The sequence below is a fragment of the Pimephales promelas genome, chromosome 15 (assembly GCF_988280905.1).
Source record: "Pimephales promelas chromosome 15, fPimPro1.hap1.1, whole genome shotgun sequence".
Classification (NCBI taxonomy): Eukaryota; Metazoa; Chordata; class Actinopteri; order Cypriniformes; family Leuciscidae; genus Pimephales; species Pimephales promelas.
Window position 1 is genome coordinate 27,797,066 of NC_142783.1, and position 24,011 is coordinate 27,821,076.

The 24,011-nt window shown below is 38.8% G+C and overlaps 1 long non-coding RNA gene across 1 annotated transcript; it reads left to right on the top strand.

Moving 5' to 3' along the window:
* The first annotated feature begins 15,205 nt into the window (after positions 1 to 15,205).
* On the top strand, positions 15,206 to 16,875 carry LOC120476832 (uncharacterized). The gene is made up of 2 exons (XR_005622275.2): positions 15,206 to 15,341; positions 16,458 to 16,875. It is a non-coding gene; the product is annotated as an uncharacterized LOC120476832 (long non-coding RNA).
* Positions 16,876 to 24,011: the final 7,136 nt, after the last annotated feature.

The window sequence follows — 24,011 nt, forward strand, 5'->3', positions numbered from 1 at the left end:
TTCGAGTCATGACTCGAAGGATTCTAAATAAGACCCTTATTCATCGTCTGGTGTTGTTTAAAGCCATTTGAAGCTGCACTGAATCTCTCATTTGGACCTTGAACCATTTGGTTCCCAATGAAGTCTTTATTTGGAGAAAATCCTGGAATGTTTTCATCAAAAACCTTAATTTTTTTTCGACTGAAGAAAGAAAGATGTGGACATCTTGGATGACATGGGGGTGAGTAAATTATCAGCAAAAGTTGTTTTTTTTTAAAGTGAACTACTCCTTTAACAGGAAGGATCTAGAACAAGTGATGTCACCAATATGAAAAAAAAACTTTAATAATGTGCATCTCACGCTAGTCACACATCAACCCACTGACTTTTATGAACATAACATATGATGTTGAAGTCGGTGGACCTTTGAACATGAGGCTCTGTGGGAACCATTTAAAATAACACCCAGGAAAGTAAGTTATCTTATCTACACCGCCATGCATTTCAAAGGTTTACGTGTATATTGTTGTGTGCCCAGAGAGCAGTAAACTGCGTGGGCTTGTGTGTTTATAGAGGAATAATTGCAATTGTACAAGCGCAACTGCCACCTTTACTATTATATCAAACATTCCTCAGTGCCTCTGCTTATCACTTCTGGCCTCTTTCCACTTATAAATATGACAGTTATATCAAAAGCACGTATGTTTTAGATCTATTGCAAAAGATACAAGTGAATTATAGTGTGAAAAGTGTAATAGAAACGCTTTGGTGTGATTGTAGAAGAAAAAAAGAACAAGAATGAGATACTTGTCAAACTTGACATTCAGGGCAAGGAAGGAGGGTTTATAAAAAAAAAAGGGATGTAAACTATGTGGAGGGCAGACTTAACTTACCAATTTTAATACTGACCATTTTAATTCAGTTTACTTTCATAGTTTATCTCATTGCCAGTGAACCGTTATAAATGGTTAAATTCGGTGAAATGAAACACATAGCTGATGTTCTTACATTTCTACACAATGTCCAAATAACATCTCCTTCCTCATCCGAACAGCGATTCTCTTTCCTCATTTCCAACCTGCTTGGAGACTCGGAAGTGAAACGGCCTTGGATTCTGAATCTTGGCAGGCTCTCAGGAAATTAAATTTAATATGGGGATGTGCACAGTGGGGAAAAAAACATCAGTGGTAATTGGAACGGAAGGATCTGGGTGGGGTGGTGGGGGTTTGTAGAAATTGAGATGTTGTCACCCAGTCGTCCCTATCATCGCCAGGGCACTGAGGAAAAGCAATTAGGGAGTCGGGGAGGATGTCAGGGATTTCTGCGCGATCCAAAGGAGCAGAACGCAGGGCGACCAGGGGGCCGCGACTGTTAGTGAGGTGCGGAGTAATTGGGGCTGGGGGTGACAGATTGAAATCATTAAGGCTTCGTGTTTGTTTAACTGTGCTTTTGCGTTTAATGAGTAGACCTGCCTATTAATTTCCACTGTAAATCAAGATTCCTCGCCTCCATGATCGCACTGGCAGAATTGCTTGCGTAAAAAAAACATAATTGATCCTTAATACGGTTAGAGCTGTTAGGGATCAAATGCGTTTATGGGAATCTTGGACGTGCCGTACTGGTCCTGTTACAATGCGAACATTACAACAGGCCTAACGGAGGAGTCGTGGGCCGCTGTGTGCCGGTTTTCAAGGACATCCCCTGGCACAAAACAATGAGATTAATACCAGTCTTTCTCTTGTTCTAATGAAGGCGTGCAGAGATAAAGAAAAAATAAAAATGGGCCAGCTCTGATTGATGCAGAGAGCTATGGAAAATTAAAAACTTCCGACAATTTGAGGGTGAACACATTTGGAGGCGATTCATCAGTCCCTTTTTCCCCGTGTCCAATAAAGTTGGCCATATCTCTCCATGGCGCTGGCCTCAGCCATCATGGTCTGAATCAGATGGTAGATTACGTTCTACTGAAAGCCATCGTCCCAGAGGCTCTCCTCTCCCGCCATCGAGAAAGAGAAAAGAGGGAGAAAAGAGGGGAGTGAAAATGACTGTGGCTCGGCAGGGGGGCCCATGCTAATGAACAGGTGGTGTGGGAGAGGGAAGGTTAAGCCCGTTCGGGTGGGTGTCTCTGGAACCCCGTGCTGCGTGGACAGATGTGCGGACGGGCGCTCCTCATCCCCCGCCTGTTCTGCCAAGCCAGTAGCCTGTGTTCAAAATGCTCTCATTTATCCCTCTTTGTTCTTTGTTATTTTTGGACTGGCTCACGGGCAGCCAAATTGTGTCTCTCTGAGGAAAATCACGTCTTCTCCTTTCTATCGCATTTGTTCTCCTCCATGTGTATTGCAGAACAATGTTGCAGAATTCTGCATGACACTGGGCTCAAAGTGACAATGGTGTAAAAATGTGTATAAAGAACCCAATAAGTGCTTTTGTTCCCATTGCCAGGAAGCTTAGAAAGCCACGCACAGCACAATAGTGTTGAAAACGAGGGCTGTCGCATGAAGACTTTTGACCTCGCGGATGAGAACAGGAAGTGGGCGCTAAACTGAAGCTGCTAAACCTGCTGGGGTTGGGTCACGACGGTCGACTAGAGGATTAGCAAGATCTAGGGCCAGATTTACTAACAGCTTGCACCAGCACAAAGTAACCCTCTTTTGGCGTTACTACTGTCAGGATTTACTAAAGACTCAGAATGAACAATTTACGTTGAAAAAGTGTGGACAGTCATTTTTGGATTACACACCTTATTGCATATGCATTTTTAGGAGTTTCCTAGAAGCAAAATTTATGGGTGGAGAGTAAATGAATCACGCAGGTTTGTATTTGTGTCATTATTTACCACCCAAAAAAACAATGTCTTAAACCAGATGCCAATATGTGCAGCTCTTGGTTGATTGTGTTGGTCATTATGGAAATTATCCGGTTGCCTCTGTGTTCAATTTGTGAGTCGTCGCGAGATCACACGCAGAATTTTCCCAGTGGAATTGTGCTCATGCTAATTTGCCCTGCTTAGTAAATCTGGCGCTTAGATTCAGTTTTGATGTTTATTCGCCCAGACAACTTCCGGCAAATTTAGATTCGCTCTGAAATTTAGTCCGGCAAAGAGCTCATTCAAGCCCATTTCCAATCCGGTGAAATCGCGGCACCGATCAGAAACGTTGGGGCGGGCTTTACATGATGACGACAGCGCTGGGATTTTGAAGCAGATTTTGTAGCCTACATTACAAAGATGGATGCCACCGTCGAACATCACTCGTTCGAATCAGCCATCGCATCAGTTTTAAGCGTTTTGTACGTTTCCTTTTTGTTAAACACCAAGCAAAGAACAACACTCAGAGATGTTTCTCTGCCACATACGTCATCTCCTTTATCGCTCTGACTGGTTTTAGGTCAACCCACGACGTCCGTTGGTGACGCCCCTCTGGAAATGATTTGTCTATGACGCTTTGCCAGACCATAACTCTGGTTTTAACCAAGCTAGATGTTTGTAACAGAAGTGATGTGCTATATATTTAGCTATTAGACAGTTTTCATGGCAAGACTTTCTGAAAAGCATCTTTGTATTCATCCCCTTCAAAGTACCAAACAAGTAAAACCATACACAATCAGACAGACATCTTTAAATGTTGCATTGAATCTCACATAGCTTTTTTTTATCATCCTGCCACAAGTGATGCGTTTTTGAGAAGCTAAGTCGAGTTAAAGTCGGCATGAAATGGAAATGGCAATCTTTTCTCCCATTTCTCACTTATTGTGAATTGGGATGTGCGCATCGACTATGAACCGACTAGACTATAAGTAAGAAATCCTCTAGAGACTTATGTATATATGATCCATTTGAGCACTTAATCTATGAATCAAGCAGTAAAAGCCCATAATAAATGTCACTAAACGCCACAGACTTGGCAAATGAAGCTCATTCTGATTCTGATGCTCAGTTATCTTTCGGAGGTGAAGTGAATATGCGATGGGCATTTGCTTGCCTCGGCTATCACACCTACGTACATGTGCTGAATATGGTTAAGTATGGCTCTAGTGGAATTATGCCAGTTTGAAATGGCACAGCTTGCATACAACTTTTCTGTTTTATTTCTAATTCAAAATAGTCCCGCACCTTGTTTGTCTTTCAAGCGGCCATTTCTGTGCAAGAAAATGCATCTGAGGTCAAATAAAAAGATTAGGCCCAACCTCTCAAGGTATTATTTTTCCAAGCGTGTTCTTTTTTAATGTGCTATTAAATATGGAACAGTGGTGTTAATTGATAAAATGTGAGTGCACATCTTGTCCTCGATTATGTACATCCTCATCTAATCATTTCTAATAAACTTTATGATTCCATAAAAAAATAAGAATTGTCCATTTTGTTTTCTTGGTCACTTTTAAAATAGTCCAACTTATTTTGTTATTCCATTGTACTCTCTCAAACATTTTTTGAATGCAAGAAAAGAACGTTAAAAAGTCCAAATTAGGGCCAGGTAAACCCGAAACTGGATTAATCATACAGGCTTCTTTAAATGAACATTTCACCAAAAAAAAAAAAAAAAAATTCTGTGATAATTTAGTAACAAAAAAGAACAAATACTTTGTGTCCATACATTGAAAGTCAGTAGGGTCCAATAAAGCTTTAAATGGACAAAAATAGTTCTTCAAATAGAATTCGTCCAAATATCTTCCTCAGAATGAGAGTAGGAAAATAATGACAGCATGTTAATATTTGGATGCAATATCCCTTCAAAGCCCAGATAGTCATCTAGTCATTCAGGCAACCCACCAACTAGTCTTGCATTTAGCATATTGCAGTTTTGCATATAAACGGATCAGAGTTGGACAGTTAGAAGCTTTGGCAGGTGTCACTTCAAATATTCAGTCTCTCAGTTGTGATTGATTAATCAAAACACTAAAGTACTGTGGTAAAGTGGCGGTTGCCTCAACTGCGGAAAAAAACAACAACTGTCTGAACGATGAGAGATACCATGATCAGATGGGGAATCAGACGAGTGCGAGTGTGAGTCAGGGTGGAAATCACCTGCTTACTGCTGTCTCTTAAGCTGCCTGAACTCTGCACCTGCCACCACGACGGAGGAGGAAAAATCAGTTAACAGAGTTACAACTCCTCTCAGATGCTCCCACCACTGCTCCTCACGTTACCCTCTGAGTCAGGCTACTGGCCCAGGCCTGCAAGTTTCATTTTGACGCACACATGAAAAGGAGGCCGAAACCCCCGCTCACCACAACAAGCTGAGCAAATGACAACTCGTACTTGTGTCGCACAATAAGCCGCCACACAAAAGCGAAAGGAAAAAAAGCGGACAACCCAAAACTGCTGTCGCCGTTTTTTGGCGAGCGCAGGCAAGGCTGGAGGTCAGTGGGGATTTTTGGAAGTTTTTTTTTTCTGTCGCCTGACACCCACTCAGCATGCCCGTTCTTTGAGCGAGGCGGCACGGCCACCTGCTTGCATTGTGGCCGGCAGCTTTGGAGCGCGGCAGGGGGGCCTGCAGGGACGGTCGAGCACGCAACATGTTCCGGCGAGTTTGTTTGGAAACCGGCGGGCTGGGCCAGCGCTGATCAGGGGGAGGACGAAGCCAAGCACAGCTGACAGACACGACACGCCCACTCTCTCACTCACAGCCACTCTCTCACCACCGGCTGTCTCGTTCTACATCAGCTTTTTTTTCCCCCTATGCGCTCCCTTCCTCCCTGCAGGGGTCTGAAATCACACTTTAATTGCCCATTCTTCGCCGTCTGACCGTCAACGCTTGTTTTTTTGTGTCCCACAGGTGTGATGCCATCACTAATGGCCCAGGCAGAGTGCAGGTGAATCTTTGTGGTCTTATTATCATTGTGGTTTAACTGACAAGAGCGACCCACCTGAACAAGTCTCTGTACTCCCCTATGACTAATTTACAGTCAGCTATACATTACCATGCCACTGCTAAATGGTGCGCTGCGGGAGCGGCATGACCATATATTCAAAAACAGCTCTCATGTGCCACAGTGTCACAATTACGATAGTATTAGTGATGCGTCTCATTTTGATCATTTATTTGAACATGTAGTTATCTTTTTCCAGCTGTCCATGAGGAGAGGTTTTACTTATTTATTAAGCACTTATTCACGCATAATTATGAATAAACATGAATGGGAGGATATACCTGAACTTCTAATTGTCCAAAAGACAAGATGCAAAATATCACATACACTACATCTCTGTTCCAAAACATAGTGAGCTGCCTGCGTAGACAACATTTTAAGGCCTTGTCCACACTAATACGTTTTCGATTTGAAAACGCATCTTATTTTTCTGTCCTTTTTGACCTTATTGATCAAATAGATCAATTTAAAAATGTAGTTTTCATGTTGTAGTGTGGACTAAAAACCGTATTTGAAAACAATGACGCAAGTTTAGTCATGTGAGGCATATTGAACCGATAGATGTAAATGTTTATAGTGCTATCGTGCCAGTCATGTGCCATTCACTTTCACGCTATTGCTAAAGATATGTTCCTTTGTACACTCTTCATATCGCAGTCCTGCAAAGATGACAGAAACATGTGAACTGTTGAGTTTTAAAACCATATAATAGGGACCGAATGCGACCTGGAAGCATCAATGAATGGTGAGATATTTTGCTTAATAAAAAATAATCCTGCCAGAAGAAAAACATGCGCAGTAAGGTGAATTTAGTGTTTTCCGACCTTTTAATGAGGTTGAGAAACTTTAAGAAAACACTAGTGTGTACGGAAAGCATTTACCGTTTTGTATCTGGATTACGTAGCCTAAAGCACTAACCATATGAAGCCTTCTAAACAGTTATTTCAGTTTTACTGAGATACTATTATAGTTTATTAATATTTAATTTACAGATACGGCGACTACATTGTGACAAACTTGGATGAGTGTAAATGTACAATTTATTACTTATATTTCATTCAATCCGGAAAGATATTGTACTGGTTTGCTGGTTTTAACTTTCAGTTTATCTTCCAGTCTGCCAAGCTAGTGTTTAGCTGGGTGGCTAGCTGGTTTCCTAGCCTGAACAGCAGACAAGTGAAAACCCCCTTAAAGGTTCTCAAAGCGATCCTGGGTGTTGACGTTCGAATATTTTCAAACAAATCGGAGCTAGACCCTCCCTCCTCCGCATCTCATCTCCTCCCCCTCCCTTCCGTGCTTCCTGAAATAATTGTGAACGTGCATAGTTATAGCTAATTATATCCTTGTGTAGGTTTGGCGAACATAAGCGTCAATTTAGAAGAAAAAAAAACAATTTAACGTTACCCACCCGTCAAGCAAAAACAGAGCAACCTGAATGTCGGACTGTAAGCCCTTCTGCCGCCGGAGTTCTCGCCATCGTTCAAAAGCTTTGCTACCAATGTAAATTCGGAACTTCGCACATTCTTTATCGGACTCCTTCTTCTTTTTAATTTGTTCCTCAGAACGACGTCTCTTTGGTCGTGTGTCGGTAATTTTTCAAACTTCCCTCTGATGCTTCGCTGCTCTCCTTCACACACACACACCCTTCATGTGCACGCGCACTAACCCCCCAGACCCACCCTCAAATACTTCTTGCCAGTGATTGGCTGGAACACTGTTTGTAAGGTTTCGTGGCCCGGGTAAGACATGATTGTTTTTGTTGCCGTTTGTGGAGCCTGTTTTTTTACACGTTTTTTTACAGTGTGTTTAGGGGACAGGCAGCTAGCCGATAGTGAGGAGACGTTTGATGTATGTGACAAAAAATGTTTTGGCCCAGCATCGCTTAGAGAACCTTTAAAACCAGCCAAACAGACCAGACTGATCAGAGATGCATGTTGCTTCATGCTGAAGGAAAGCAAACACCTCAGATTTTCTGATGTTTGAAAAGACAAGCTGACGATCTCATCTGATCCCCAGTCACAACCTTAGAACGGAAACTTTCCATCCTGCATTATGTAAAGAGTGACATTCAAACCTTCACTATTCAAATGTCACTACAGATGCCCCATGATAAACATTGTCAACATTGTCAGTTCAGGTATTTATGATACATCATCATCTCGTGTCATATCAGTCACTCTTTGTCATTTCTCAGCACATGTGCAGGCTATGCTTTTAAATGCCACCTGAGTTAAAGTTGTGATTTCACTCACCATAACAATCAGTAGGCAAGCATGCATATCTACACATACGGACTATACAGTCATTTTGAGAACCAAACCTGGTGCTGTAAGGACAGTTAGCTTATAGGACAGTGAAATGAGAGAGAGAGAGAGAGAGAGATTAGAGAAAGCCCTCTGGGGTAAAACACCTGGCCAGCAGAGGCACGGGCCAGAAGAGATGAAAGAGTGTGAGAGCAGCTTTTTGATACTCCTCTTCAAAGCCGTAACAGAAGAGAAAGTCTCCCGGAAGACTGCTCTCACCTGCTATATCTGGCGCAGCAGGTTTCCGGAGTGTTCTGCACCACACAACTTTTGATTTTTTTTTTCTTTTCTTTCTTTTTTTTTGTAGAGCGAGGTCTTCCTCTTCCTCTACTTTTTCTTTCTCTTTTCCCTTCGCAACAAGGGAAAGCACCCTTATTTCTGTTTTTCAGATGTGCGCACTCGAGGTATACAAGACAGTTACACTACAGTGCTTCCAGAATTAATTACTGTTTAGAAATTTAGAAAAAAAGCTCTTTTGTCAAATATAATTTTATTAATAAAAAAAGAAAAAAATGCATCTCTCTCTACAGTACATGTTTTAGGCAGTTTACATGGTATTAAGATGCGTTTTGGTTGATCGGATCACAAGTAGACGAGGGAAACACATTACCGTTTACACCTGGTGTTCTAATCCATTTCTTTTGTTTTCCTGAAAGACCAATGAGTGTGTAATTAAAAATCAGGAATGGTAGAGAACATTGCACTTGGTACGTTTTTCATCCTCAAACCAAACTTGGGTCTTCAGCAGACAAAGTTTAAAACCCGTCTGGCTAGCAAACTTCCTGTAATGTTTACACATTAGGTCAGTAGGTCAGTCTTTTGTGGCTGTTTGAACACATTCAACCACATAAGCGCTTACACTATGAAAGCAATCCGGTCAAATGCGTTTTTGACTACCTCTGGAAATGGTTAAAAGTGGACAAGATCAAAACTTTTTAGACCCTATTAACCTCTGTATTTAGCAGGCCTCAACATTAAGCCGTTGCAATCTGTCATTAACTTGTCCGAGTAAAAAAAGTTGCTTGTCCGGATTTTTTTTGTGCGTGTTCATTTATTCTGAAGCAATATTCTCATCGGTTTTCAATCAGCTTTGATAGACCAATGAGGCTCAGATGAACACACAGTGTGCCCGCGGGCCGCTGCGGATTGAAGATGAAGAACGCGTTGAATCTCATTATAACAAGACTGAAGCGGATTTTGTGTAGCTTACACTTAATCACACATTTTTAGGGGGGCTAGGCAGTATATTAGGGGGGAATTTGATTAAACTATTTCAGATAGCCTGTCGGGCAGGCCGGTTATGCATTTTGGTAGCCCGACTGGAAAACACAATAGCCCGGGACGTCGGGCTAGCGATTTTCCGAGCCCTGTGTGATCTTTGTTTGGAACTAATTGTGCGGCTGAAACAGAACAAAAACATTCAATATTGGGTGGGTCTGAAATGTAAGTGACTTAATTTTAACTGTACTTATTTTAACTGTATATTGACCTGTTTTATGAAATCAATGTAACATTTTCAGTCGTGATGGTATTACGGAAAACAGCACTCGTCGTGTGAGGTTGCTAAACTGTAACGCATGTTAAATATATTATATTTTATATTGTTATTGGCAGTTTGTTGTTAACTGGGTTTCTTTGTGCTGCGCTCATTTGTTTAGATTTCTCCTCGAGATCTGCACAAGCCTCAAAAGTGCAACCTTGTTACCGTCAGTGATACATTTATTATCCACTATCGATCGCAATTTACAAGAATACAATCAGAATCATTCTCTTGTTGTTTTAGTTATTCCCTAGTTATTTTTTTGTTATTGACTTTTAATCAGGCTACTTGTCTGGTCGGGCAAGTAAAAATCTCTCTTAATTGTCCCGGACAAGCGTTAATGTAGAGCCCTGTTTAGCATTGACCACTTGTGTTCGGACTGACAAAAACGCATATTAATACAGACCAGTAGACTTATACTAAGTGATAAGCAAAAAAAAAAAAAAACATTTTGACTTCTCAAAAACTTTATTCAATATTTTCACATTTAACAATAATTTACAAAATAATTATTTTATTCTAGGGGCTAATTAAATGGCATTTATTCATCGGCATATCCTGTCATTTGATTCGAAGAAAAGTTTAAAAATACTGCATTTTAAGGAAAATGATATACTTATATAATATATAATATATTTCCAGAATATTACATTTAATTCGTTTTATCTTTTTAGAATTAAATGTCAAAAAAAACAAAAACAACTCTTGTCGGATGCATAAAATAGAAACTTCATAGACTGTAAGCACATTCTATGATACTTTTCCCATCATAACTTCACTCCCTGCCTTCTCTGAACCCCAAAATACCAATAATATACCAATAACAACATGATTCTCCCCCTCCAAATCTGAAACACGGCCCAAAAAAACATTTGCACACACGACCCAAGCTTGTTAAACACTGAATCTACTTTTGTGTCTCACAAGTGATAAAGCTTTAAAGCAGCGGGGGGTGTGCGGGGAAATGGAGGTAACATCTATTATTGCTTTTTTTCCTTTCCTTTTCTTTTTCTCCCCCGTTTGTAAGCCTGTGAGGCAAGCCAATTATTGCACAATCTCACTTTTTTATTGTTCCCAGCTGCTGAAATGATTTCTAAATGTCAGTAAGATGCAACATTTCCTGTGGAGTTACTGACAGTAATCACTTCCCCTCCCAGCGTTGCAGTCTTTAATATGAATACACTACAGAGCAGCCCGCCCTCTACACTTTACACAGGGCCTTCTCCATTTTCTTTATTGGATTCCTCTCTCTCTAAACCCAATCACGCTAAACACACACACTGCATCATTTTCTCATTGAGTGACTGCACCTCCTGGCACATTCTGTAATAATAAAGCTTCCTGTCTAGATCTGTTTCTACATTACAGTTGTGTTCGGCGAGACCCCGTATCATGGCGGGGGGCTCTTAGGATTGATTACAGCCTTTTGCTGATGGACGCCTACCCTTTGCAATTCCTTTCTTTAGTTGTCATCAAAAAAGTTGGACATAAAAGCACAGTTATCGAGCATTCATGAAGTTGTGAGTTAATTGGTGAAAAGGAAGCCCTATGATGGATGCAAACGCCATTGTGCATGTAATACAGTGGTTGGTTGTCTGGGAATGTGCCCAGCGGATGGAAGAGGGAAAAGGAGGAAGAATTATTTTAGTGAGACACCGGGGCCTAGGTAACAAGACCAAGTGAGAGACAGACAAAGAAAGAGAGGTTATAGTGCTCCTTTATAAAGCTAAAACTTTATTAAGACTTAAGTATATCAATTGCTCACTCTCAATGTTTTTTTCCCCCTAAAACATATAAAAGTGCAATTCATACATACGATGAGTGATTGCCTAATTAAACTTATTCTATGATAAGCATGTATTTAATTTCTGAATTAAAATGAATTTGATATACAACTAAATTTAAGAACTTTTTATGTGTTTCACACTACATTTTTAATATGTTATCTTTTCTGTGTCATGGACACTAATCATTGTCACAATTGTCAATGATTGATCCTCTTATCATTCCTAACAACTCACCATTTTACGTAGAACACAATCTTGGCCAATCTTTTTAATTTCATGAAGTGAATATTTTTTTCTTATGCTTCAAAGAGGATGAAAAAGCACCATCAAATTTACTTAAAATTGAAGTTATCTTATGTGTTCAAAATAATAAATAAAGTCAAACATGTGGGGTAAATAAACGATAATAGAATTTTTTTTTGGCATATCCCATTAAATGCCATGTTAATTCCTTGGGGAAAAAAAATTTTGGAAGGTTTTCCATACGGTAAAGTACGTCATTAAATAATACGGAGATAAAATGTATTCATCAACGCAGACATATTGACAAATATCCAAGCGTCAGACAAATAGAGGATGTTTATCCGGGATAAGAAACAAGACGTCTTACAAGAGACGCAGCTGTCACTTACCGGGGAACCAAACACATGCGCACACACATAAACAGACAAACAGGCGCGTAACCTTAGCAAGAGGTTGAGGATGTCTAAGGCTGGGTATGCAAACAAACATTCCTGCGATTTTCTGCCTTTGTGCTGGTACCTTGTTAGTAAGGGTGATCATAAAGAGCTTGCAGGGCTGTTTGATCTAGCGAACACATAATACTCTTGCCATTTTCTCTCCCCATTTCACACCCACATGTGACATAAAGAGAATTATTCATTGTTTTCCACCGAGCAACAAAGGTCTGGCAGCTCAAAGAGCATCTGCCTTCAACGTAGTTCGTTTTCGGCTCGTCTGGATCCACAGCCATTGATCGTTTAGGGCTGAAGTGAGTCATTTTTCCTCTGTTAAAATGTGTTTTACGATCCCATATTTAATGTGTAAATATAAGCAAGCTATTCGTAAGGTTCGGTTTCCTTAAAAAATGCATAAACACTGCAGCTCTGTGCTACGGCTAAAACAAAACAAAATACTTTTGTTTGACTAGCCCAACAACAACTTTCATTCAAACAAATGACGTAAGTTTGTGGGCGGGGCTATTTGTTTGGCCAACCAATGGTACAAGACAGAGGATTGTTTAGGAAACCTGTTCGAAAACCGTTTTTGTGTTAAAAGTTCCATTTAGTGATGCAACTGGCACATTAAATACACACTTCAACTTTAAGAAAAAGTCGAATAATTTTTTCGGTTTACATTTCAGGGCGTTTTAACCACAATAAACACAGCAGTCAATACATGCGAGTCACTTTTTTACAGTCTCTTAAAATACTAGGTGGTTCTGTAATTTTCATTTTAGAATGGAAAGTCTGTTTTGTAAAATATTTTTCCTGAAACCGTTCCCGCTCCACCACTTCCTTGTTATTTTTGAGAGGTTTTCAGCTGGATGCCTGAGGATCACTGTCTTTGTGTTTGTTTCCGCTTGTTCACATTCTGTTTGTTGAACATCATGACTTGTTAATCGCTTGTGTCAGGGTACAAGACGATGACATAAATAATTACCGCAAATACATCTTAATGTCTAACAAGGGACATTTCCGGTATGAAACACCCCCCAAAAAGTCCCCCATCTTGTCTGAGTCACCTTCAGACTAACTCATAAAAAAAGATGTCAAAATATCAGGGGATTTCTCATGACAATGATTTGAAGCAGAATACTTAAAATCTTGTCTATCCATTCAGGCATTTAGGGAGCACTCTCTGTACCCTGAATATCAAATGTAAGCCAAAAGACAGGCGGTGACTTGTGCCAAGCCTCATCACTAAAAGTCACACAATTCATTACAACACACCTTGAGTTCTGTCTAGACGAGTGTACCCGCTCTGACTGTGAGTGTCTGGCTTTGACTTGGATGCTGGATGTCTCTGGTCGTTCTTTGCAAGCAGGGTGAGTGCACTGGCCGTAACCCTTCACACAGGCACACTGCGCTCTGCTCACTGCCAGACTCACACCAGCAATCCCATTAGCCAGAGACAGATGATAGTGTTCAAATCAACAATGAGGCAGAATAGCTCTGTTCTCACCATCACTGTGTGATGTTATTGCTTTTATTTGAAGAATGATGGTTATTTGGCTGTCTAGGTTTCCAATTTTTTATTACGTACTCCAACATTCCCCATTGAGTTGCCCTTAAAGGCATCATCATGCATCAACTCCACACCGTAGCTACGCTGTCACTCGTGGCCGTTTTATGGTTCTGCGTCAGGTTGCTTTGCATCATGGTGCATTTCACCGCCAGAACACTAGGGGGTGTGTGGTTTGCGAATCTCTTTGCTAGTTTGTTTTGGTTCCGTGCGCCGGTTCCGCTTTTTCATTTACGACAATGGCGAGCGAAATAGAGAGAATGTTGTTGCAGCTGGAGCTAATCGACGTTGAACAACAAGACGACGCAAACTTTGTCCACATAGAACCAACATGATGTCCAGGGCCCGTTCCACCCGAGCTGCCATAGCTGTTCGCAATGACTTGAAGGCTTTTTTTCAGTCTGCACATGGAACTGTGCTATGGCAGGATAATGTAGTGTCCCGTGGCAGACTTGGTTAGTTAATGTATTATCCATGATGTAACCATGAACATTGTATTGTAAATAAACAACAAACTGTTTTTCAAAACAAACGTTGATTTATTGATTGATTGAAGTGTATTATAATTATCAGTACGAGGGTGTAAATGTTAAAAATGGCGCTACAGCGGGAGGGAGAAACCAGAAAAGCTACACTCCTGAAATGATGTATAATCTGACCAATCACAGCCCTTGCTGTCTGCGTTGCCTTGACGCGTAGTTACACATTTTTGGAGGTTCACGTCGAGCTACGGCAGAGGGGTCGACGAGGGGTTCGCGTCAACGCTGATGGGTCTGCGGTGGTACGCTGTCGATTCGACGCAGAAGCATAAAACAGGCTTAACCGATGCCAAATAAGTCCAAAAAAACGTGTTCCTTTGGACTTACATTACATTTGTATTGTTTAGCATTATAACTAATATTACTAAAATTGTCTTAATGATAAGAATAAGAAATAATAATAATACATTTCCTTTTAAGATGTTTTGTCATTATCATTGTTGCTGTTGTTATAATTATCAACTTCTGGAAATGTAATTTATTAATAATAATAATAATAATAATAATTCATATTATTATTATTATTACTACTACTAATAGTAATAATATCAACAAAAACCAACTAATAAATCGTTTACTATTTTATAATTCATAAACATTTATTGTTTTTGTTGTTATTATTACTATTAGTAATTATTATTATTTAATTATTTACTACTTATACTACTAATTATTATTATTATAGGAATTTCTTGAATTTAAATTTGCAAAGAGTATAATAAACAAGAAAACAGTGTGAAGAGCAATTAATTATAGAAAACTGACCAATGAAAATAAAACAAAAAGACTACATCACGGGAACAAAATGAGACAGAAGGAAACAAAAACAACAAAGCAAAAGCAGAGTGCTGAGAAAACAGGAAACACACACACAAGAATATCTGAGTAAATCAACAGCAGAAGGAGAGAATCATTAAACTGACATGTGAGAGTAGCACAGGGAAAAGAGACTGAAGAGTTTGACGGAAGAGACTTTCTCAGAGCCTGTGAGAACGGACAGGGGAATAGGAGTGGAGTAGCTCAGATGAGTATTAGGGATAAAGGATGAGGGTCATATACTGTACGCGCCGGTATGAAACAGGTAAGCAGTGCAGGTGACGGGAATGGGAACGATGTGAGCAGATCTTTTAGTGCGAGTGAGGAGGCGGGCAACTTTAGATTGGCAAAGTTCGCCTGGAGAAGAAATGTCTTGTGATTGCACTTCTCCTTTTTTTTGGTCCTTTGCCAGGCTGTGTTTCTAGCCAAGACAGAAAAAAAACAGGAGAGTTGTCTAAACCTGGTAGACAGCACAGAATGTGTGAATTGACAGGTATTCCAATGGCTGCCAAAATCAGCTGTCTGAATCTTCCGCCATCACAAGATCTGCCTTAAATAATTCAGTGCGCGTATATTCACAGTCTCTCTCTCCCTCAAGGCTGAGAAGCAGAGATAAGTGTATAAACTCGGGAAAAGCTGAAAAGTCAATTACTTTGACAAAACTTTCTATTTCAAGGAGAGCGGTGAAACCAAAACCGATCAGGAAATTTGTGTTATCACAGCTATGTGAATTAATACCAATCCTTTCAGTTGTAAAACTTGGACTGAAATTTAGTAAACAAGTTGTAACCATTTTAAAATAATAATACAAATTTAATGCCAATTTTAAGACCACCGGTTCTTAAAAATGTGGTGTATAATATACAAATTAGGTTTATAATGTAAAAACAAACAAAAAGGTTTGCATGGCTTTTTGGAGTGGAATTAATTAACTCTAAACTTAAAATGTCAAGTTGGCATTATTGTAAAAAGTCCTTATTTAGATTAAGATTAGAATAATTTTTTTTTTAAAGCATTCTATGCTAATTTGTTTTTTTCATTATTATCTTCATCTAATGTTTTATAAGTAAACATATTTAAAATCAACAAAAACAGTGTAAATAAAACTGTCAAAAGTTCCAAAAAAAGCAACCATATTAATTATTCATATGCCGGGTACATGCTGGAAAGAGGGTGTACACAAACACAAACACGATTACTTCCATTTAAAATGACCCTTACAATAGCATAAATAAGCATATTAAATCCTGATTATGGACCTGGTAAAACAAGGCAAGAAAAAAAAAATGATATGGTAAACTGTGTGAGATCTGCTTAACTATTCTTGGATAGACTGTTGATGTGTAGCGTTCACACAGCCCACCTGCCTGTTTTCTCTCAGGACTCGCACTGGAAACAGATGAGAGCGCTCTCAGGCAAAAGCCAATAGATGAAAGAAACTCCACCATTGGATTAGCAGAATCCGTTCTGCATGCCTTGATGAGACTTTGGAATGTTCCACCTCCAAGTTTGCAATCTTTAAGGTCTTTCAGAGACTGTGACCAAAAATAGGCTCGTGTTGTATGTGACCATGTGGTGTTTGTATTTGGATGAAATCTGTTAAAGGGACACCCAGCTCAGTGTGCATTGGCTTTGAAATATGGAGCGACAGTTTCGGGAAGCGTTCCACACAATGATAAATATGCTAACAAAATGCTTCAAACACAACAGGACAGACTGACGATTTACACTGAAACATGATGGGAGCTTTTTTAGCTCCATGGCAATTTTACACTCATGGTCTGTTTTTTAAGAGGCCCGACGACCCTCAAAAACATATTTCATATGGAAGAACCAGGTTTATCCCTTTACAAACCTTCAACATGAAAAATGTTGCATTGCTTTCTAGATAAAAATTCCTGTGAATTGTTTAATTCAATTTTAATTTTAATTTCCTACAATGTGCTGATGTCGACCGGCCATTAATCAGAGTTTTCTTTACTCCAAACAAACAATCGGCAACCAGAAGGTTGTTTTTGGCCGATCTCTAGGGACACACTGAAGATGGATGCAAAGAGAAAATACAAGCTCATTGTTCGCGATGATCAAAATATTGTAAGAAAAATTTAAATATTGAATTAAGGGTGGGGAGTTTATATGAATCTTATGAAGGTAACTGATTGTCTGTCTTCAATACGTTTCAATGCATTTTCTTTTCCTCTTACCTCCATAATGCCTATTAAAGTAGTAGTGTTTAAGCACAGATCTACTTTGTGTGGAGGATTAAACAAGGAAACGCTATATCGCTTCTGTTTCATGCGCCATTAGTGTCAGAGAGAGAATTTGCATTTTTATCCCGTCCGTCTGCCGTTTTGTTTTGTGCAGGTATGTTTTATGTAGCATAATTTCAGAAAACTAAAGTCAGACCATTCTGTTTTTGCTTTAAACCTTGAATTCTAATTAAAATGTTTTAAAAAAAGGTCATACTACATGCGAGTAATCTTTGTTTGGATCATGATTAAAATGCAGTGGTTGCCTATAATTTAAAATGGCTACAGATATGTTTTTGCTTAAGGCCAGTTTGTGCTCTAATAATGCAAATAAACTTTTATTTTGCTTAAGGCGAGACACAGCAGGCAAAAACATTGATTTTTCATGCAATGATCAGTTTTGAGATTTTGGGCTAGAATACTCCTTTAATATGTGTTCTTTCAATCTGCTATAAAGAAAATGTTGAAGATATACATTAATATGTTTATTTTTATACATTTAGTTTACTTGCGGCAGATCCAAATATCTCAGACTATGTAGCACCTATGTACACCAAACTGTCCAGTTATATACTTAGCAGTATTCTGAAGATATTTTTTCAGAGCGATTGGTTAATAAATCATTCCTGGCCTGATTTATGTGAAATTTTAATAATAAAAAAAAATGTCGAAATTATACATATATCCTGAAATCCCTCAGAACTTTTTTTTTCATCTTGTTTGTAAACAAAATGAAAAAATAATTTTGCACCTGGCTTTATCATATGCAAAATTGTGCATATTTAATTAGATAATGCCTATTTTGCATAATTAAACATACAAATTTCAAAAACTTCTAAGACATTTTTTAATATACTTGTGAAAGTAATCAACTGAGGAAGAAAGATTCATGGTGATATCTATTATTTAAAAATTTTACCCTATTCACCTGTAGTGTCTCGCCTTAACCAAACATTTCAGTATCGGAATTGGCCAATTTATAAATTCAAATCAAAAACAAAATAAAAATATTTTTATCTGGGACCTAAACTAGTGAATCTTAACAGAATCACAGGGATAAAAAAATTATAATAAAAAAAAGTTAGCACAGTTTCTGTGAATATGACAAATGAAGGGCATGGCCTAAGTTCTCAGGTTTCCATCAGGGTACATCATCTTTGCTGACTTCCCATTTTCTATACACCAAAGACAGAGGTAGAGAGTTATTTCAACTCGGTGAGATACACCACCTGCACCCTCAGAAAAAAAAGCATTTTCACAACAGCTAACACTATCTTTAGACATCTAGATAGTTTGCAGAGTGTCTGCAGAAACTTTGCACTGACCTACAATCAGTTTGGCAAATTTTCCAATAATAGAAGGAGCAACAAAAAAAAAAAAGGAAGAAAATATGGATTTTACAGACAGAAGCTAGTTTACCCAGTCCAACTTGAACTAGAAGAGCCATCACTATGTTGCATGTATGTTAAGAGACCCACAGTGAGCTAGAAGTTAACTGGCATTATGGGGTTGGACCGTAAACAGCGGGCCCGTGGGAAGCTGTAAACAAAGCAAGAGCTTGATTATCAGAGCCGATTAAGATGCAGACACAGGACTATGCTAATTTTACCCTATATCCTACAGAAGTAAAACAACAAGAGCATGCTTCATTAAAAAAGGCCATGCATTATTCAGATAACACGGCCAGAGAAACGACTTCAGGCCAATTAAAGGACTGTGCTGGAATTCTCCATAGCCTGCACTTTCCTTTCAAACACATGCACATACAGAGAAACAGATACGCCATTCAATTTTAAAAAGCCAGATCTCGTATTATCATTATAAATGACCAATACTGCTAAAAGGTCTCGGGCAGGGCAAGGAGACACCGGCAAAATAAATGAAAATGCCGTGGACTGGACTGGTGGGAAGGAGAAAAAGAGCATGTATCAGCTATTAGAATGCAAACTGTGCAGGTTTCCCTAGGGTAAAATGGTTGACCTATTTCTCTAATGCCAAGGTTCAGTGCTGCTCTTAAACACACACACACACACACACAGTCAAAAGAAAGCTTAAAGGTATAGTGTGTGAATTTGCAAATGTTAGAATTCTTTTGCATATCCTAAATTGTTATTTAGAGATAACCAAAACCCTGTTTAATCTGTCAAAAGTCTGGTAGATTCAAGTATCTCTACCAGTGCATACTATTAAATGAGGCCATGGAAGCTTCAAGGCGTCATAAGTACCAACATTGTTAAATGGTACTTGTAAAAAGAATTAACTGTGCTGTTAAACATTTTATTGTATGTCAAAATTTTAAGAACATCCAGGTCAAATGTCAAAATAGCAAATGTGGGATGCCTAAAAATATATTCACGTATTCCTCCCTACAAACCTGCATACATATAACGAACTTCATCAATGCATAAGTTCTTCATTGAATCTACACTGTAAATACACAATTTCGGACACAGATAGTCATTATTTTTACAGTGGCCAAGAAATTCTACACTTCACCTTTAACCATTGTATTACAGTAAAATTCTGGGTGTGATTTTAATGTTTGGAGTCAATTTGGAGTTATTAAGATTCAATACAATTCCAAACGAAAAAAAAGCAATGCCAAGATCATGGACTTAATTCCCAGCATTCTGAAAATGCGTGACATAAACAAATAAAAATGTATGCCTTAAAGCAGTGTAAGCTCCTTTGGATAAAACTCTCTCCCAAATGCAGGAACGTCATTGTAAATACCCTCTGAGGGTATACATCAAAAAATGTATTTTGTGTCTTTGCAGCAGCTCCTTAAACAATATAATAGCATAATTGTAATATGAATGGTGTTCGCATATTCCACAACACATCAGTGTCAATATTTCTGCAGGTATGATCATCACCTTAAATGAGGAAAAACATCATAGGGTAACCAGTATTTAGAACTCAAATATCTAAATGGGTCAAATTGACCCGCAACAAAGTATAAAGCTACAATCAATTTCCTTTACATTAAAAGTTAAGGTCACACGTTTTGGTAATATAGCCAATGTTCTGTGCTTTTCTAGATGAAACATAAATATGTGTGTGTAGTAGGCTATCTGTCAAAAGGAAAGTAAACATTTTGTATGTTTTTGAAAGAAGTCTCTTCTGCTTACCAAGGCTGCATTTATTAAATCAAATTCAGTAAAAAACACTAATTTATGAAATATTATTACAAATGAACTATTTTCTATTTGAATACATTTGAATCTATTACTGATTTGCATCTATTAAATCATGTTTTGTAACATTATAATGTTTTCACCATCATGTTTTACCAATTTAATACACCCTTGATGAATAAAAGTATTAATTTATCTTTTTTAACACAATGTTTAAATGGAATCATTGTTTCCACAAAAACGTTACAGCAAAATTCAGCTTTGTCATTACAGAAATAAATTACATTTGAAATATATCAAAATAGAAAACAATTATTTTAAATTGTAATAATATTCCACAAAATTACTGGTTTTTTATATTAAAAAACAATATAAAAAAATGTATATAAAAACAATATAATAATGGTGAGCATTAAAGACTTCTTAACATGAACATTTTTGCATTTGACAGGTATAGTATGCCATTTAAAATGATGTCTTTCTGTGTGTGTGTTTTTCAGGTTAAACATTAGCCAGTTATTAGCTAGTTGATTGCTTGGCCTTGGTGAATGTGACCCTAGCTGTCTCTTGAAGTGAATCATAATGCCTCTATCAGCATTCACTCTCATTCTCATGTCTCTTTCTTTTTAACAACCGCCCTTCATTTAAAGTCACTCTTAATATAGCCTCCGGAAAGTGTCGCCCTACCTCAGTACAAGGACAAAGCCTCACAAACCTTACTTTAAAACGCTTAACACATAAACACACATGAACAGATGTGAAAGCTAACACAAATGTACTAATGTTTTTCACAGGTACACTCACTATGAAGATTGATATCACCTTCAAATGCTGATGAACAAATCAGCTTCTAGCCTCGGTGCTAATTGAGATGATGCTAATCTTATTAATTCCGAATTAAAAAACTGGGGAAAGGTCACAGGAACATCATGTTTACAGCATGATTCTACTGTTCTGTTATGTGTTGGGGAGCAGCTGGCAGGATGAGGGGTGCAACTCGCACCAACAGTAGGAAGTGATGAGGGCTGCTGACAGGAAGCCTGGAGTTCAGGCCCGTGCTAAGCTAACACCAGTCCACTGGCGATGCAGTCACATGCCCTGTGGAGACTGCGGTTGTCAAAAAGTGGTCTGGAGGCCCAGCTGGCGGGGTGTGATGAGGTAACAGCGGGGGAAGTGCAGGGCAACATGTGGCATGTGGCAACCGCACTCAGCCCTCGACTGTTAGTGACGAGCGGCAACTCATCCTGTCACAAGATTTACCACAACTTTGTGAGATCCACAGACAATGAGTTCTGTTTCAGCGCATGGAACCTTGGGTAGTCTGGAACAAGATTAGTATTCTATTAAAGTTAAAAGAATTCACTCAAACAACAGTGGCATATTGCTGACTAGTCTACCACGAACATTAATTTTCTTTAAAAATACAGAAATCTGGGTTACAGTCATGTTTTTGTAGTTATCAACAAATTGTAGTTTTCAAACATATTTCAGCTTGTTAACCCGGAATAACAATACAACATTAAAGGGGTGATGAACTGAGAAATCAAATTTTCCTTAAGCTTTTGACATCTAAGAGGTCATCATATTATAAGAATATCCTGTAAGTTTCAGAACTGAAAACGTCCTTGTTAGCCCAATAAAAGCTCTTATTGACACCAGGCTCAGCAAACGACTCGTTTTTCAAATTGGGGAACTATGAAGTCAAAGAGGATAAAACACCACCCCCGCAGAAGAAGATCAACGCCTACTTCAACACGGCAGGTTTAGCCCCGCCCACCGATTCGCACATTAAACCCATAGCTAAATAACATAGGCCTGCCTGCCTCGTGATGACAAACCGGATCGAGAGTGAAACTCATTATAATATGCAAAACTGTTATCCACTCACAGCAGTGGGTGTTTACTTCCAAGTCTTCAATGCGAGACGCCCATAAAACCGAGCGTTTTTGAGCTGGGCTCAAATCTAGGGTAGAAAATAACCTATTACTTATTAATTATACTTAAACCCAGTTCCTGACCCCTTTAAACAGTTTTCAGTCCATTTATTTCCGTGATGTGATGCATTTTTGAAGTGAAACAAGATGCAGTATTCAACAAGAAAAAATAATTTCAAAAATGTCATTGGACTAAGAAGTGGACATTATTTAACAAAATTAAGCCACATGGTTGAAAAATAGGAGAGATTGGTGACGTCAGCCAAAAAAATAATGATGATTAATTTATATCCCTTTGGCATATGCACTGATTGTGCCCCAGCAGGAACATTTATTAAGGTAGTTATGGTCAATTTTAATTTCATGTTGATCTTAATAACCAATAGCACGCTTTCTAGTAAGGGTTATGAAAACTCTGTTCAAAAATAATGTATATTATTCCAAGTGTAACTAAACAAATTAACATGAAATAAGCAATAATCCTGCAAACAACTAGAGACTTCCAGTGTTTCAGACCATATAATTAAGCTCTCTGCCCTGCATCTGCAACAGGTCTCAAAAATGAGCTCATCTCATCTGTAAGTCTAACTCTACCCAGTCTACATATATGTGTCCTGCCCTTTCCTGACCTGCCCTGCTGTGCCCAGCTGGCCTCGGCTTTCGCAGATCTCATTACAGTGAGATGCTGTAGACCAGGGCCGCGAATTTTCTCTTCTCAACAATACAGCCAATGCAGACTGAGTCCCAATACGCCGCCTCCAAAAGTCCCTGAGGTCAGCACCCCATCTGCTACTGAGACAAGGCTGCGTCTTGACGGACATGTCATAAGGTGTTCAGCTGCCCTCCGAATGGGACTAATGCTGGAGATCTCAGTCTATGCACAACAGTAAATAAGGAGCCTCACCTGGTGATTTACACAAGGGCTGATTAGGTGAGCCAGCCTTTATAGGGGATGAGGCCATACCCGGCGTAGGCACACAAGGACTGGGCTAAACATAGCAGCTGCGCCCGCTGTGATCTCTACCCTCTACAGGAGACTGACACACACCGCAGTGAATACAAGAACATGGCGTTCGGTAGCTTGGAGGAATAAACCGATGGCTGAAGGTGCATCTAAAGGGTAACTTCAGTTTTCCCAACATCCTCTCTTGTCTGCAAATTAATCCAAATAGATCAAGTCCAATAGTTGGTCTTCATGATAGAAGTTTGCTCAAAGAAGTTTACTAGTGTTTCCTCCCTAATAGATTATGAAATGGAAAAGCAACTGGGTGGAATGACAAATAAGAGTGTACAAGATAAAGAAAAGAAACAAACTTTTAAAAAACTAGTTTAAAACATATGTACCAGTATTAATGTCTTGGAAAGATTTGATTACATGTGGTTTTACGAACTGTTATATTGACATTTGCATTTAATGCATTTAAAATGTAATGTAATGTAAAAAGTGTGAATAGTGAGTTTACATATAATCAATCATATCAAGAAAATTAATTATAATTTATTGTGCAAATATCAACTTAAAATCATGCAGATCATTATCTGCCTTATCATTTAAAGTATCTTAAATTTTAAAGACTTGTTGAGCTTGACACACAGTCATGAGTATCTGCAGGGT